Here is a 17,639-nt window from a genome sequence, read left to right on the forward strand (position 1 = left end):
CTCCCATAACTGCATCGGCACTGCAAGTCTCCATGTTTGCAGCTTCATAAAAGCCTTTTGTCAGCTATGTAGTGGTGCAGTATGCCAGGCAAATAAGCTTAACCTGCAGGCCTGAAACTACAGTAGGTAGGCAAGCTCCCACAATGCTCATTAGATGGAAAATAAGTCAGTTCTACAGTGGACATAGCTCATTTACCTGAAGACATCGGTTTCACTGAACCATGGCTGCTGCTGAAGCAGAATGAAAGCAATAATTTGTACGACCATGGTGAAGATAAAATGCACTAAAATTGAGAGTAACAAAGGAGGAGAGAGAAGATGTCCAGATGGTCGGTGGCGAGCAAGCTTCGGCGCTGGGCCATTCAGACTCACTAGGGAAAGAACAGAGCAGGGACATTACTACAGCTCACTCATGTGGTATCAGTCTGTTCTCTGCAGTTTAGACACAATCTATAGTTCTCTATATCTGGAGATTAAGAACAAGACACTAAAACAAAAGGAAAAACGAAACTTACAAGTTAAGGTGACTGTAACGATTATAGCCAAATCTTGCATGAGGTACTGATAGTTTCCAAGAAGAGTTTGTTTCTGAGAGAAGGAAATTACAAGTGAGATCATGTACTGTATACACGAATACATCTTAATTATCAAGCAAGTCAGACTAAGTTATATGCATTATAATAAATGACATGCATGATATTCTCTCTGATTAGTTAGGTTATGTTATGTCAGACTACATGCAATACCCAAACATATCAGGCAAAGGAGGGCTAGTAAGGTTTGCCCTGTGTAGCTGGCATAAACATGCAAACAATGATAAGCAGTGCCACACATAAAGTGCAATGCGTCGTTTAATAGTTAAAGGAGTTACCTTATGTAGTGCAAACCTACTATAATGGGGTGCAGCCAACTTTTACAAAGATTAATAGAGGGATAGTGCCCATGGGAAATAAGAACATTCACCCCAACCAAGGTCTTTGCCAGGCTTTCAAGTGTAAGTTGAGTGAGGCCAAGAGAGAAAAGCGCCGCTTTAGTATATGAGGGCAGTCAGCTTTCTATAATTGGTTGGAGGTTGAGGGATTTGCTGATTACAAGGTATTGGAAAGGGAAAAGTTTTTCACATGAAGAAGGCTAAATGCAAAGCCATAGCCAGTGGTTTGGATCATATAATAGACTTAGGTTGCTGTGCCTCATGGAAGTAAAAGCAAGAAGTGCGACTTTATCAGGCTGAGAAAGTGTACAGCAGCAGTTCCTTTGCCAAGAGTATATTTCAATATTTCAACCTCTAAGTTGACATTAGTTCTTAGATTCATTTATTACCAGTTATTTATATAGCGCACACATATTCTGCAGCGCTTTACAAAGTAAATTTGGCCAGTCACATCAGTCCCTGCCCCAGTGGAGCTTACAGTCTATATTCTCTACCACGGGATGCAGTCAGGAAGCCGACGGTCGCAATGCCAACTGCCGGCTTTCCGACTGTGCAATCTCGGCAGGGGACTAATGATATAATTATCTCTATGCCGGGAGCCCGATGCCTGGAATACCGAATGATAAGCCGAAAGGTAAGCCGGGCGGCGGATGTGGACAGCCGCAGGAGGGGAGGGTTAAGGTTCGGGGCTCCTGGGGGGGATTTAGGGTTAGGCACTCCCTCGGAAGGGTTAGGGTTAGGCTAGGGGAAGGGGGGTTAGGGTTAGGCACCCCCCTGGGGAGGGTTAGGGTTAGGCTGCGGGGAGGGGGGCTTAGGTTTAGGTACTTACGGGGGAGTTAGGGTTAGGCACTAGGGGGGAGGTTAGGGTTAAGCACCCCTAAAGGTGGGTTAGGGTTAGGGGGGGGGAAGGTTAGGGACAGTTAGTTACTTACCTTGTCGGGATCTTCACTGCTGCCGGTCTTCCGGCGTCGGCGTCGGGTCATTCATACCGAACCCCCACTACCACATGCTCACACATACATACTAGGGTTAATTTTTTGGTTTGGGCCAATTAACCTACCAGTATATTTTTGGATTGAGGGAGGAAACCAGAGTTCCCAGAGGAAACCCACGCAAGTACAGGGAGAATATACAAACTCCACACAGTAAGGGAAGTAGTGGGAATCGTAACCCACGACCTCAGTGCTGTGACACAGTAATGCTAACCAATACACCAACTGTGCTCTTCTGAAACCCTCATGCACCTTCACCTTAATGCATTTTCCTTTTACTATGACTTTCATAATGTGTCCATTTTAATTCCTGGTGGAAACCTGATTAATAATTGCTTAAGAAATAGGGCGCTGTGTAATATAGGTGCTAATACAATTATATGCTGCTGTTAATCATTTAATGCAGACAATCTATGGGGCTGTAAAATAAGTGAAGCACAGCGAAACAAATTCTAAACATAATGTAAGTATCAAAAATTATTCTAGAAATGATAAACTTTTAATCTTTGGGTACACATCAGAACGTGTATCCCAACTGAACCGCTGCCCGAAAGGATTAATCAGGCGGCTGTACACTCTGCACTATAAGGTGTACAACCACGCGATTTACCCAGCCATCCCGCATTCTTTTACATGCCATCGTCAGTATGGTTGGCCCATCTGACGTGCAGCACATCAGATGGGACGACCTCGCTGACAACGCATGTAAACACAAGATTGAGGGTACACACTGAATGATATGGACGATATATCATTCCAATCCACTTCCAAACGATATATTGTCCAATATATCATCTCATTTCTACAAGTGCCTAATGTGTACCCGGCATTAGTAAGTTTGTAAGAAATAAAATTGTTTTGTTGTGCCTAACAGACAGTAACATCATCTGGCAGTACTTATATGGAGGGTAGAGTGATAACATACCCAAAAAAGAAGCAAAATGGAAGTTATTCCAATCAGGGTGAACATTGTCAAGAATTTAAAGATGGAGAATGATGTGACAAGAGTATTCCGGCCTTCCCTGCCCAAGGAAACAACAATTTGGTTAATAATAGTAGTATATACATTGTATTAAGTTTCATATTATTAACTATAAAAGCTTATTTCAGAATGTCATTATTTGATTACTTTTATGTGGACATGCGGTAATCTATCTAAAATTAATCATTTTCCCAAATGGTGCTGGTCAGAAAGGAAGGATTTGGGGTACACTGTACCTTGTACTCTAACAGCACAACAGCTGTGTATTGTCCAAAATGCAAGATCATAGATTTGTAAATGCAGATATGAGAGAAAACATGTTCTTCAACTACAATGCATGCTTATGTGGCTCTATATATACCTATATGTATATACAGTACCAGCACTGCCCGATTTTAAATCTTCAAGTTATTAAGTTAGGCATCCCAGACCAATTGCCACCCCTCTGTGAAGTTTTCATCCAAATACATCCAGTGGAAGACCCAGAACAGACTCCCCAGGTCAAAGTTCTGCCCAGCGTACACCAACGGGACGTGGGACTTAATCTTCAAGTTTTTAAGTCAGGCATCCCAGACCAATTCCCAGGCATCCCAGACCATTTGCCACCCCTCTGTGAAGTTTTTATCCAAATCTATCCAGTGGAAGGCCCAGAACATGCTCCCGAGCCAAAGTTCTGCCCAGCCTGCCCAGGTCAAAGTTCTGTCCAGCGTACAGCAACAGGAGGTCCGACTGGGACCTCAACCTCCTTGCATATGTTCTGGGATCCAATGTTACCACTCTGTGAAGTTTTTGTCCAAATCCATCCAGTGGAAGGCTCAGAACAGGCTCCCTGGGTCAAAGTTTTGCCCGGCGTGCACCAACGGGCAGTCCAACCGGGACCCTAACCCCCCTAAAACCTGTCCAGGATCCAATTGGACCACCTCACGTTTGTTTCATCCCAATCAGTGCAGGGGTATCTGAATGCATACCCAGACATCACTTCTTACCTCTCCCTCACCCAACCCACCTGCTACTATCAGTGCAAAGATCTTGCTTCCTCTATCAAGCGCAAGAGTGATCACATCTGAAATATACGGTATGCTCTTCCTGTGGCCTGCTCAATTCCTTACCTGAAGCCTCTGGCACATTCTCTTCATTTGACCCCACAAATGAAGATGAAGTATCTACACTCTTATCATCCTCCTACTTCACCATCTCTCCTCTTGATCCTATACCTTCACAAATCAGTAAAGCTCTGTCTCCTGTGCTCATCCCAACCTTAACTAAAATCTGTAATCTCTCTCTCTGTCTCTCTCTCTCTCTACTGGTATCTTTCCATCACTGTTCAAGCATGCAGTGATTACTCCAATTCTGAAAAAAAAAAAATATCTGACCCTAACTCTCTTAAGCTACCTGAGAGACTTGCTTACACTTGCCTCACACACTTTCTTAACTCACACAACTTATTGGACCCACTTCACTCAGGCTTTCATTTCCAATACTCCACAGTAACAGCACTGATTAAGGTAATGTATGATCTGGCCTCTACCAAGTCCGAAGGCCATTACTCACTACTTATTCTTGTAGATCTCTCTGCTGCTTTCAACACTGCTGACCACTCTCTTCTGATATGAACACTACAATCTCTTTCCTGGTTCTCATCCTACTTATCTAATTGCTTTTTCACTGTTCGTTTTTCTGATTCTGCCTCCTCTTTGCTTCCTCTATCAGTTGAAGAACCGCAAGGCTCAGTCTTACGTCCTCTGCTTTTCTCAATCTATACCACCTCTCTTGGCAAACTAATCAGCTCTTTCGGATTTCAGTATCATCTGTAAGCAGATGATACTCAAATCTACCTAACCTCCCCAAATTTCCCACCATCTGTATTGGTTTGTGTCACTGAATGTCTTTCTGTCATTTTATCTTGGATGTCATCTCACCACCTCAAACTTAATATATCCAAAACAGAATTAATTATATTTCCACAAGCCAATAGTAGTTACTAACCTGATACAGTATACTGATACTGATACTATTACTGTTGATAACTTGACAATCAACCCCACCCCACAAGCCTGCTGCCTAGGTATCATCCTTGACTCTGACTTGTCCTTTGTTCCCCAAATTCAATCTGTTTTCAAATCCTGTTACATACAGCTAAAAAATATTTCCAAAATGCAACCATGTCTTACACAAGACACTGCAAAAACTCTAATCCATGCACTCATTATTTCTCTCATTGGCTATTGCAATAGACTTCTTACTGGTCTTCCCAAAAGCAGACTCTTGCCACTAAAATCCATTTTGAATGCAGCTGTGAGGATGATCTTCCCCGCCAAATGTTCATCATTTGCTGATTCGCTCTGGCAGTCTCTCCATTGGTTACTGGTTTTCTATCGTATTCAATATAAAATACTTTTAAGCTATTACCCGAAACACACCAAAACACATCTTTTCACTTATCTCAAAATATCTTCCAACCCAATCTCTCCGCTCTGCACAAGATCTGCATCTCTCATCCACACGTATTACTTGCTCCCATGCATGGTTACAGGACTTTTTTTGGGCTGCACCCTCTCTGTGGGATGTCCTTCCATGCACAAAAAGACTTTCCACTAGTCTCCAAACTTTCAAGCACTCCCTGATATCTCACCTCTTCAGACAAGCTTATCAGATTCCAGAACCGCCCACATAATCTTCATAACTTCCCTATCTAATTACATCCCTTCTTATAGCCCACACATAATCTCACATATTTTCTCTTTTCTTCACTTTCACATCCTGCTAACCCTAGTACAACATTCCTATGTGACTGGATCATACAGCCCACCAAGATAACCTGCAATCTGGATGGACCAATATGCAATATGTAGAACCTATCCTTGTGTATCAATGCCTATTTCCCTATAGATTGTAAACTTGCGAGCAGGGCCTCCTAACTGTATGTCTGTCTGTTAATACCCAGTTTTGTTCTATTACTGTTGTTTCCAATTTAAAAGCTCAACATAATATGCTGCGCTATATAACAAACTGTTAATAAATTAAATATATATATATATATATGCAGCGGGTAAAATATTTATTGAGCACATTAACATTTTTCTCAGTAAATATATTTGTAATGGGGCTATTGTAATGAAATTTTCACCAAGTGTCAGCAACAACCCATGCAATCCACACATGCAAAGAAATCAAACCATAGATGTCCATAAATTAAGTTATGTGTAATAATGTGCAATGACACAGGGAAATTTTCATCATGATGAAAATGCATAGCCATTGAAATGGTGACCACAGGAAGACTTGTGTTATGTGCCCTGAGTGCCGCATATACTCTGCTTCTTTATTATAGCATGTTGATATGCTAATGCTGGCAACGGGGTAAAGTTATTTCTATCATTAGGGAGTGTCGGACTATAGGATTGAGTATGTATGTATGTGTGTATATATATATATATATATATATTTATATATATATATATATATACATGTATATATAACTCCACCAAATGAACGGCACTAGGATACCATAATCTCTGAAAAAATGCTGTATTGACAGATCAACAGTTTCGGAGCTGTCGCTCCTTCGTCAGGACCATACAAACATACAATGAAAAAAAGACAGACATATATACATACCGTACACCCGGAAAACACCTCCCTCACAATGTTAAAAACTCCCAGGTGAAAACCGCTTCCGGCGGCAGAGACCCAGAATGCTGCTGCCATGCCACGCACCTCCTGTTTTCATTGAAACCGCTGCACTTGCGGGCCATCTAGGCAACATCCGGCAACGGCTGGCGGACGTGACCCAGGGGACTCCACCTACCAGCGTCGTCTCCAATGACAACTGATGCTGGAGACGATGCTGGTAGGTGGAGTCCACTGGGAGTTTTTAACATTGTGGGGGAGGTGTTTTCTGGGTGTACGGTATGTATATATGTCTGTCTTTTTTTCATTGTATGTTTGTATGGTCCTGAGGAAGGAGCGACAGCTCCGAAACTGTTGATCTGTCAATACAGCATTTTTTCAGAGATTATGGTGTCCTAGTGCCGTTCATTTGGTGGAGTTATATATATATGTATATATATATAAAGCATCAATTTATTTCAATGCATTACACTATTTATAGCCCCCTGTAAAACCACAGGTTGATAAACTATTTAGAATTAAGCTAAGACGCACTCCTCCTAAATCTAAATTTCTACTTCAGGGTCCATAGGGGGTCCACAGGGTTTACCTTGGAGTATAGCTGGATCTGGATCCACGGGCACCACGCAGTTAAAGCTTTGCTGCTCCCAGGATGCACTTGGGTCCGTCCTCCTCTATACCCCGCCCCCGAGCCACAGCACCTCAGTTTTAGTTGGTGCCCGGCCGGAGTCGGGTCACCCTGGGCAGTGGGGCTTTATTGTTTATTCTTTTTAAAGAACATTTTATTTATTTATTAATATTTACTATCTTCAGAGCGGCAGCATCAGACTGTCAATCGGGACGTCCACGCTGCCGCTCCAACAACCCCGCTGTTGCTGCGACGCCAGTACTGATCTGGGGATCTCAGCGGGACCCCGGAGTCAGTACTAGCGTGGCTACGGGACCTCCCACTGACTGCTGCTGGACGCACGGGGGACAGGTAAGCCGCGTGCAGTGCATTGCTCTGTGCGCAGGGAAACAAATGCAGTCTTCAGCCGCCGGCAGGCTCCCCCTTCAAGGCATACCCTGCTTGACCGCTGGACCACCAGGGAATAATTGCTGGAAGGGAACCAGCGTCCCTGGGGTTAATTGCTAGCCAGGGGAGGCAGCCTTCCCTGGTTTAGCGGCTCCTCCCTTCAGCCCAGCGCGCCTTCTCTTATGCGTGCTGGCATCGCTGAGCTGTTCCTCTTGCGGCCACTCCTCCTCAGAGCTCTCCGGTGGCCATCTTCTCAGTGGCAACGCAGATCTCCCAGGCGGTGCGTGGACTGGTCCCCCTTCGTACCTCTCCCCTGCAAAGGACAGTGTTCGCGGCGCTACAGCCCTCCCAGACACTGAATCTGGGAGGTTGATTGTAGCGAAAGGTGCAGTGAGTATAACTTCCTGCATGGTATGTGACTTTTGCTAGTGCTGCTGTCTGTGCTTATTTCTACTTACTGTTAGCCTATACCTATCCCTTTCCTTCTCCTACGGTCCGCAGGTGCTTTGGGGAGGTGTGTTCTTTCTGTGTACCTCACTTATATAGATCTACGTATTTGTGAGGTTCGTCACATACAGTGGTGTGCTACACAGTACCATATTGTGGGCTGTTTGTGTTGCATACTTGGAGTGCGCAGGTGTTATATGCCTCACCTCTTTTTGGTGCTAGACTTTTATTACAAAGTTATTGTGTCATGTCTGATGAGGAGAATGAGCGCTCCGTGGCTCCTGTGTTGTTTTCCTGCCGGCGCTGTTCGGCAGGGGTTGATGGGGTGGATTTGTCTCAGGACGGTCTGTGCGGGCGGTGCCAGCTGGTACCTGGTCCCTCTAAAGCCCCAGTGGCCAGGATCCTCCTTTGGGTGATGTTTACACAAGTGCTGGCGTCGATCGCGGACCGGCTTCACAGGCGGCGCAGTTCACGGACACGGACGTGTCTTCGGATGATGGAGAGGTGCATGAGGACTCTGACTCGGATGCCGGGGCCCAGGAGGTGGAGACTAAGCCCTCCATTATTGTGCCGGAATTGGGTAGGGCCGTGTGGGCCATCCTTCATATAGAGGAGGATGCGCCGGCTCCCAGGTCGTATTACCCTAATTTTAAAAAGGCCAAAGTAGCTTCGACTGTTTTTCCGCTGTCCGACCAGTTGATGGATCATATGGCGGGGGCCTGGCAGTTGCCCAGAAAGAGATTCCAACCACAGAAACGGTTGGCATCCAACTATCCTTTTTCTGAGGCTCATTGCAGGAAATGGGGAACTCCGCCTGCAGTGGATTCCCATGTCACCCGCTTAATTAAAAGCGCTACATTGCCTTTACCATCTATCTCCTCCCTGAAGGATCCCACGGACAGGAAAGTGGAGACTTGTGTAAAGTTTATCTACTCTCTCTCTGGGGCTGTGGCCCGTCTGTCCATGGCCATCTCTTGGGTGGCTAAGGCTATCGAAAGCTGGGCCAACGCTTTGGAGGATACCTTTCCGGATGATGCTCCGGATATCCAGAGAGCGTTGACAGGACAAATGAGAGATGCGGCTTCCTACATTGGGGAAGCATCGTTGGATGCAAGCCTGCTGACCTCTAGGGTGTTGGCTGCAGCTGTGTCGGTGCATCGGTCCTTGTGGCTGCGGTCCTGGAGAGCTGAAGCTGACTCCAAAAAGGGCCTGGAGGCTTTACCTTTTAATGGAGAGTTGCTTTTTGGACCAGACTTGGACAAAATAGTGGATACTCTGGCTAAGTCTAAATCAGCCTTCCTCCCTTCGGCTTCAGCACCTGCCAAAGTACGGAGCTCCACCTTTCAGTTCTTTAGGGTTCAGGGCAAGGCCAAAGGTCAGTCCTTCCCGAGGCAGTTGGCGACCAAGACCGCCTTTAAGCCCAAGAAGCAGGCCTGGAGTGCCAGGCGCCCTTCTGCCAAGGATTAAGATAAACCTTCTGCCTGATGGGACGGGCCTCCCTCTGGGGGACCCCAGAGTGGGAGGCTGACTTCTTCAATTTGCCCAGTGCTGGCACAATACCACCACGGATGCCTGGGTTCGAGAAGTGGTCTCCCAGGGTTATGCCCTGTCTTTTCGGCGCAGACCGCCCCACCAGTTTTTCTGCATGAGTCCTTCTCAGGACAACAACCAAGGCTTTACAGATTCAGGAGGCTATAGAGTCCTTGCTGAAAGCAGGGGTCATTGTTCCCGTTCCTCAATCACAACGAGGGACGGGGTACTATTCTACTCTGTTTCTGGCGCAGAAACCCAATGGTTCTCATCGCCCTATCCTCAATTTGAAGTCTCTGAACAAATTCCTCAGAGTTCCCAAATTCAGGATGGAAACATTATGTTCCATCATTCTGGCAATGGAACCTGGGGATTACATGGTGTCCCTGGATATCCAGGATGCCTACCTCCATGTTCCGATTGCACCTTCGCACCAACGGTATCTGAGGTTCGCTATCCTTCAGCATCATTATCAGTTCCGGGCGATACCCTTTGGCCTCTCCATGGCACCGAGGGTATTCACAAAGGTTATGGCAGTCATGGCCGCACATCTTCGGAACCAGAATGTACGGCTGCTGCTATATATGGATGACCTCCTGTTGCTGGTGAGCTCCCTGGATGTACTGCTTCAACATTGCCACCTGACGATCGCTTGCCTGCAAGCGCACGGGTGGTTGACAAATTGGAAAAAGTCCTCCCTGATTCCATCACAGCGGATGGTTCAGTTGGGAGCCCTGCTGGATTCTCATCAGCAAAGAATCTTCCTGACTCCTGAGAAGGTCTCCTCCCTACATCTGCGGCTACACAGTTGCCTGAGCAGTTGCCGTCTGTCAGTCCATTCGGCTATGAGAGTTCTGGGGTCCATGGTGTCGACATTCGACATGGTGGAATTTGCCCAGTTCCATTCATGGCCCCTGCAGGGGCTGATTCTATCGGAATGGAACGGGTTACCTCACTGGATCCGCTCTCAGATGCTGGTGTTGTCCCCGGCGGTTCGGCAGTCTTTGGCTTGGTGGCTTTAGACAGCTCAGCTTGAGGGGTGCCCCTTTTGGATCCCGGACTGGGTCCTGATCACGACGGATGCCCATCTCCAGGGTTGGGGGGCAGTGACCGGCTTGTTGTCACTTCAGGGTCGTTGGTCTGTGGAAGAAGCACTTCTCCCCATAAACATCCTGGAACTGCGGGCGGTATACAGGGCCCTGCAATCGTCCGGCCATGCTCTTCATGGAAGGGCGGTTCAGGTGCAGTCCGACAACGCCACCACGGTGGCATATATCAACCACCAAGGAGGAACTCGCAGTCGGGCTGCGATGTCGGAGGTGTCTCGCATCCTTGCTTGGGTGGAGTGCCACATTCCAGCGATCTCGGCGGTCTTCATCCCCGGAGTCCTCAATTGGGAGGCGGACTTCCTCAGCCATCACGACGTGCATCCCGGGGAATGGTCGCTTCACCCAGAGGTGTTTCAGCTACTCATGGATAGATGGGGGCTGCCGGAGCTGGACTTGATGGCCTCCCGTCAGAATCACAAGTTGCCCGTTTACGGGTCAAGGACAAGAGACGCAGGCGCATGTCTGGTGAAATGGATATTTCACCTAGCATATCTGTTTCCTCCAATATCCCTGCTTCCTCGGGTACTGCGGAAATTCACGCTCGTGCTGGCGGCTCCGGCGAGGCCCAGACGTCCTTGGTACTCCGATCTGAGGAGCCTCTCCATCGACTCTGTACCTTCTTCCTCAGCGTGTGTTCCAATCTTCCTTCTCTCCGTTTAGTCTCCTCCTCCGGCCTTGGCTGCTTACCAACTGAGGTACTGTGGCGCGGGGGCGGGGTATAGAGGAGGATGGACCCAAGTGCATCCTGGGAGCAGCGAAGATTTAACTGCGTGGTGCCCGTGGATCCAGATCCAGCTATACCCCAAGGTCAACCCTGTGGACCCTATGGACTTCGTAGAAACAGAGATAACAAAGGTAAGTTCTTACCATCTCTCTTGTTATGTCTTCACACTTTAAATTTGCACCCACTGTAGTTTTTTTTTTTCTTTAAGTGAGGCTTCCTTTGTCCAGACTTCAATAGAACAGTGTTTCTAGATGGCAATTTACACAATACTTTAAAAGGGGGAAATGTACTAAGCTCTGGAAAGTGATAATTTGGAGTGTTTGAAAAATTACAATCAGGAGCTGATTGGTTGGTAGTTTATCACTCTCCAATTTATCACTTTCCAGAGCTTAGTACATCTGCAGTCATACATGCTTAGCTGTATGATATATTATGAACAAAGTATCTTTTAGACATGGCAGTACCTTTTTCATAAAATCACAAACCGTTTTCCAACCTTTTGGGGGGAGACCAATAAACCCTGTGGCTAATTACCTGCGGCCGGCAATTCAATTATGGGGTTGACCTCATTTGTTATTTCCCCTAGGTGGACTTTTCCTCACAGCTTCAGGAGCTGCAAGGAAAGGCCCGTGAGAAAAAGGCACCATCAGGGGGTTTGCAGTGTGGAAAAACCCATTTATTCTGCAGTTTCCGCACAATCAGTGGGTTTACGTGCGTTAATTCCTGATTTACTGCACAGGGAAATGCTATTTCATTGAATAGCATTTCCTGCATGGTTGGAATCCCCTCTTTTGTGTGGTATACTTGTAGCAGAAGAAGGAAAGGACAACTTACTTGATAAGCATTGGAACACATTCAATATTAGGAATTTTTGAAGTGAACGGAGATGCAACAGATGCTTCTAACTCTGACAAAGAAATTCCAGCATGAGCCATTTTAAGCGCCTATAACAGACAAATTAATAAAGTATCATGAGTTTGCATAAGCAAAATGATTCATTCTACATCCATATCATTGCATACCCACAGTGGGCCTTATTCAGAGGCGGTCGTAGGATGCAAGCGGTCGCTCAGAAACAGGGCGGCCGCCTCCATGTTGGTCGTTAGGCTGTGGGTTAACACCCACAGCTCTAACGACCGCTAAGGGAGATGGTCGCGATGGTCAAGACCATTGCGACCATCGGGGCTTACGACGAGACCCTAGGGTAGGGTCTTGTCAACCTTAAGCCCCAGGGAGCTTCCTGCTCTGTTTGAGCAGGAAGCTCCCCACTGACATCACTGATGATGTCAGTGGGTACGCCCACAAAACGGCAAGCGTTCCGAAAGGAACGTCTCCGTTTGGCTGTGCACGCCCCCTGCCCGCCCAGGAAACGGAGCAAGCTGTCAATCAACATCGACAGCTCACTCTGTCTGCTTTGAGCCCACTAACGACGGGTGATCCGTCGTTAGCGGGGGCTCGCGCATGCGCACGACGGAGCCATCTCCGTCGTGCGAATGCCCTGTGGACCAACATCGAGTCGGTTGCGAGCGCTCAGCGCTCGTGACCGACTCTGAATAAGGTCCAGTATGTATGTATCTTGAAAATCCATTATAATACCAATTTATAATTAATTTCAACTGTTCTATTTTTTTCCCCAAATACTACTCAGATTAACCTCAATTATTTTGTAAATTAACCATGAGATTGAGTGAATAGAATTTGACAGAAGCAGTAGCCTTACACTCTAGTTACAGTATATGCATGTAACTAGCCATCACTTCAAAAGAATTAGATGCAAAAAACATGGTGTTGATTCACGTATTTGCGCAAAAAAACATGATTATGCATGAATTCAGTTGCATTTTAACACCAAATTGCCATTAATTCCACACCATTTGATGGCGACTGCCACCATAAAACTGCTGTCAGATGGTGAAAACACAACCATCAGATGAAAAACATTGATGGTGTTAAACCATCAAAATATGATGTCTATCCCTAGATCACTGCAGTGCTGCTGGTTACTTTATCTGCGTTAGAGCTGAGCACTGTCAGAGGGGTTTTCCTCCTCTCAAGGATGAAGGTTTCATACACATGAATGGGGGATTGGAAACCATTCAGAATAATAATCAATAATGCAGGGGAGGAGTGCTTAAGAACTGTGCATCCATTGGAGGGGTAGGGGTCAGAAGCTGTCACTATATGGCAATAGGAATAATGCTGGCAATTATACGGGTCCTAAGGGCAGAGCTCTGCAGAGAGATGCAGACAGAAACTGGCAGAGAAAAGAGGAGACAGTGAGAAGCTGGACAGAGAGAGGAGGAGATAGACAAAACCTGGCAGATAGTATAGAAATTCATAGAAAAAAACTCTCAGAAGAGTAAGAAATATAGCTAGGTACAGTATGAACTGTATAGAAGTGAAAGAGACATGAAGGATGTATTGAGAAGGGGGGGTGGTACATAGGAGCTGTGCAGAGAGGAAAGAGACTTGTAAGAGTTGCAATGAGTCTGGAGAGATGTGCAGGATACATACTAAAGGGGGGAGAGACAGTGGCTGTGCAGAGGGGAAAAGAGCCATGCATCAGATGTACTGATGAGATGAGACAGGTAGTAACTATGTGGAGCTGAAAGAGACATGTAGGAGAGATGAGACAAGTAGGAGCTCTGCAGAGAAGCTGGGATATGTAGGCAGGTAATGTACTGAGTGTAGGGAGTGACCAGTAGGAGTTGTGTACAGAGGCTGGGAGATGTACTGAGAGGGGGTATAAGCAGGATACATGGGCTGGAACTGTAGAGGTATAGGAGATAGACAGGATACCTACACATAGGGGTTGAGCAGAGAGAATTGGGTTCCCCTACATAATTCCACAGGTTAGAGGAGCATGTGCTGAACTCATCCAATCAGTCCTCAATCCAAGCTTCCCTGACCCCTGAAGGTCCTCCCCTGCTGACCTGTGAGAATAGATGTTGGACCACCTGCTGATCCCATTTAAAAGACACAGGAAACATCCTCAATTTGTTGAAAAATGTTAACTGGCAGGAAGGTGATTTATTAGTAATGGCGGACATCAGTTCACTTCATACAATCATTAGACATGAGGATGGCTGGTGGTAGTAGAAAGCTTTCTGGAAAAAAGCACTTTGAGTGAAGAAATGAAACAATTTATCCTGAAAGAGATACACTTTATCTTGGACAATAATTATTTAAATTTTAAGGATACATTTTACCTACAAAGATTTGGCACAGCAATGAGCACTAGGTTCACCCTGAGTTTTGCAAACATTTTTATGGGGTGTTGGGAGAACATGGTGTGGAATAACAACCCCAATGAGGCAAACTAGTGTCCAGGTCACATTTTCTAGATGATATTTGTTCATTTGGAGGGAAGTAGAGAAGAATTACTTTCACAGAGAGGAGGAGGATAAAAATAAATTGTAGCATTACACCTGTATTTTATACATTTCTAAGTAGTAGATGCACCAATGACCAATTGGAAAAAAAAATGAAAAAAATCACATGCATAGATAGAAAATTCCTACTTAAACGAAAGGAGGTAGAGTAGGGGATCACATTTTGAATGGGCTTTTCTCACAGGGTTCAATGTTGAACATAAAAAGTTGAGCAAATAACATAAAGACATCAGTCCATTTTGCACAAAGCTCCCATCCTGAGGTCATCCATCCCTGAAAAACCATGTATAGTCTATAGGAAAGCTCCAAGTGTATATATATATATATATATATATATATACAATTTAATGCATAGTGCATGTTAATCAGTTCCAACTAATAACAATTTTTAACTATGGGTTTTCAAAGAGAGATGTTCTTAAGCAATAATTGGAACGTAAGCTGGGAAATGTGGATAGTGCCCTATGATGACAACTTCCAGTATTAAGGTTGTATGAGCAAGAAAAAAAGGAGTGGCCAAGGTAATAATACAATGCTTGCAAAAGATTCTGGATAGTAGTTTCATCACTTCTGTGATGTATGTTTCTAATTATGTTTTTTCATAATTTTTTTTTTTCATTTATATAAGGATTTATGTGATACATAGATTAGGAGGGGTTGTGTATGTTTAGGGGTCCATGTTTGTTAATAACTGCACTACCTTGAATCATACTATCACCTTGATAAAGACACTATCGGTCAAAACATGAAAGATTGCCTTGATAAAGATCCTATTGGATGAAACGCGTTGGTGTGAAGTTCAAGATGGTATTTTGGAAGCCAAGTGCTGATTTGTTTGTTACTTCTGCCCGAGCATTGATGTTAATCAATGGGGGGATGTAAATATTTGCATAACACTAAAACTCACCTACTGGTTCAATTCGTGGTAAACATCACACATGGGGAGGACAAGGAATAACTAATATGGCTATTTCATATGTGATATCCAACTATTGATAATCATTAACTGAGCGAAAGAGCCATCCAAATGCTGTTATTCGCTGCTGATAAATGGAGGATTGAGGTGTTGTTAAAGAGAAGGAGGACTGTTTATTCTTATTATTTATTTATAGATACAAAAGTCTTTTTTTGTACATGGTATAGAAACCAAAGTACTTATACTGTAGGTAGATAGTGCCTTGGAAAGGATCATCCTATTTGTAAAGTCTTATGTCATATACAAGAGTGTTATGTTATACATAGGAAGCATCTAGCAAATTAGTGTACTATCTATTATAGTATGTTTTCTGGACACTGATACATTTTCCATACCAACTTTATCTGAAAGCTAATAACAATAAATTGAATGGATTGAAAACAACTTTCGCCACTCACTGATCACAAACCAAAGGTTTCTTGTGAATGGCTGAGCAGTGTGACCAGGAAACAAAAAAGTGTAATGAAACAGATGCACAGTAATAAAAATTCAGGCATTTATAATGCGCAGTAAGGAATTCCGAACCGCTGGAAAATCAGTACCATGACTCGGATTTATCCAGATCTCTTAAGTAGATTAGAACTATGCCTCGGATCTGTCCGGATTAACAAAATAAGATTTCTGGAGAACTGAATTGCACATCTCTACTATAGCCCCAGCGCTCACCTTATCTATGTCCTGGACCTGAGTTTCCCAACAGGACGTCAATTTCCAGGTGCCAAAAGGCAGCTTGGTATCCACCATCACTGGGGCTGGGAAAGACCACAGCGGGTACCAGGCAATACCACATGGGTGCTGCATCGGGCTGTGTGACAGGGGGAAGAGTGCAGGGAGGCCCCAGGCTGGGGGCTATGTGACAGGGTGTGGAGATGGAGAGAACATGGGCCGTGGCACCAGGCAGCGTGACAGGGGGGCAGAGTACAAGAAGGCGCTAGGTTGGGGGCTGTGTGGTAGGGTGTGGAGGTAGAGAGTACAGGGGTCAGGGCACCAGGCTGCGTGACAGAGTGGTGCCGTGAATGGGCGGAGCAATGACATTTTAAATTTGACCTCGGCCAATCAGGAATGATTGGCTGCTGATCCACAAGCTGCAATTGGCTCATGGCCAGCGCTAAATTCAAGATGCCACCGCTTTCTCTCTCAATGGCTGCAGTTCAACAACACCCTCCTCTGTGTGGCACTCTAAGCAGTCATGTACCCTTCATAATGGTAGGGCCAACCCTGCAGCACCAGGAGAGGAGGAGGACAGTTCCCCACATGCCGCTGGGAGATGTAGTTTGGTATAGGTTTAGGTGCTTATCTCTACGGTGCAATGAGCCTCACTCTAGTACTACAGAGACTATAATGCTGCTTCCCAAACATTATTAACCCAGACAAGTCAATGAAAGGCAGCCTAATAATAAATCCTTTGTGTCATATCCATCCCTGCAGCAGAGCCAATATAAGGCTCCATGGGGCCCTACGCGAGATTCTGGTTTGGGGCTCCATCAATACCACCAGTTGCAAATGGAGAAACAAGGATGAAAATGGGAATAAGATATTCGATATTCCAGGGAGAAATTCAGAGCTTCAATAGTCAGTCTCTGATGTGTGTTAACACATATATATTTCCCCACAAAAATGCTACAGTATGTCTTGCAATTTGCTTATATTATAGCCAGCTCCAAATACAGTCCCATAACAGGACTTTTCTGCGCCCTTTGCCGGCCATGCATTCACAAAAGTATGATGTCATGTGGAGGTGTTGGGGTCGGCAGTCCCGGTAATAACAGCTCTGAGCGGAGCATCCTCAGGATGCTCTGGGGCAGCTGTTAGAGCTGTAGGGTGTCTGCCTAGAGCGTCCAGAGGATGCTACAGTGGCACTGAAGCAGCAATTCTGACTGCAGGGTGCTGTTCCAGGCACACTACTAGCCA

At 45.4% G+C, this 17,639-nt stretch overlaps 1 pseudogene across 1 annotated transcript in view; it reads right to left on the bottom strand.

Moving 5' to 3' along the window:
* LOC148508281 (putative cation-transporting ATPase 13A4) overlaps window positions 1-17,639 on the bottom strand; it is a 176,399-nt pseudogene that overhangs the window by 26,922 nt on the left and 131,838 nt on the right. The window contains exons 23-26 of the transcript XR_015869602.1: window positions 12,195-12,304; window positions 2,849-2,945; window positions 516-588; window positions 197-371 (exon numbers count right to left, since the gene is read on the bottom strand). The product of XR_015869602.1 is annotated as a putative cation-transporting ATPase 13A4 (transcript). The remainder of the gene's footprint in view (window positions 1-196; window positions 372-515; window positions 589-2,848; window positions 2,946-12,194; window positions 12,305-17,639) is intronic.

Source organism: Taudactylus pleione, unplaced genomic scaffold (assembly GCF_031769625.1).
Source record: "Taudactylus pleione unplaced genomic scaffold, aTauple2 ptg000372l, whole genome shotgun sequence".
Classification (NCBI taxonomy): Eukaryota; Metazoa; Chordata; class Amphibia; order Anura; family Myobatrachidae; genus Taudactylus; species Taudactylus pleione.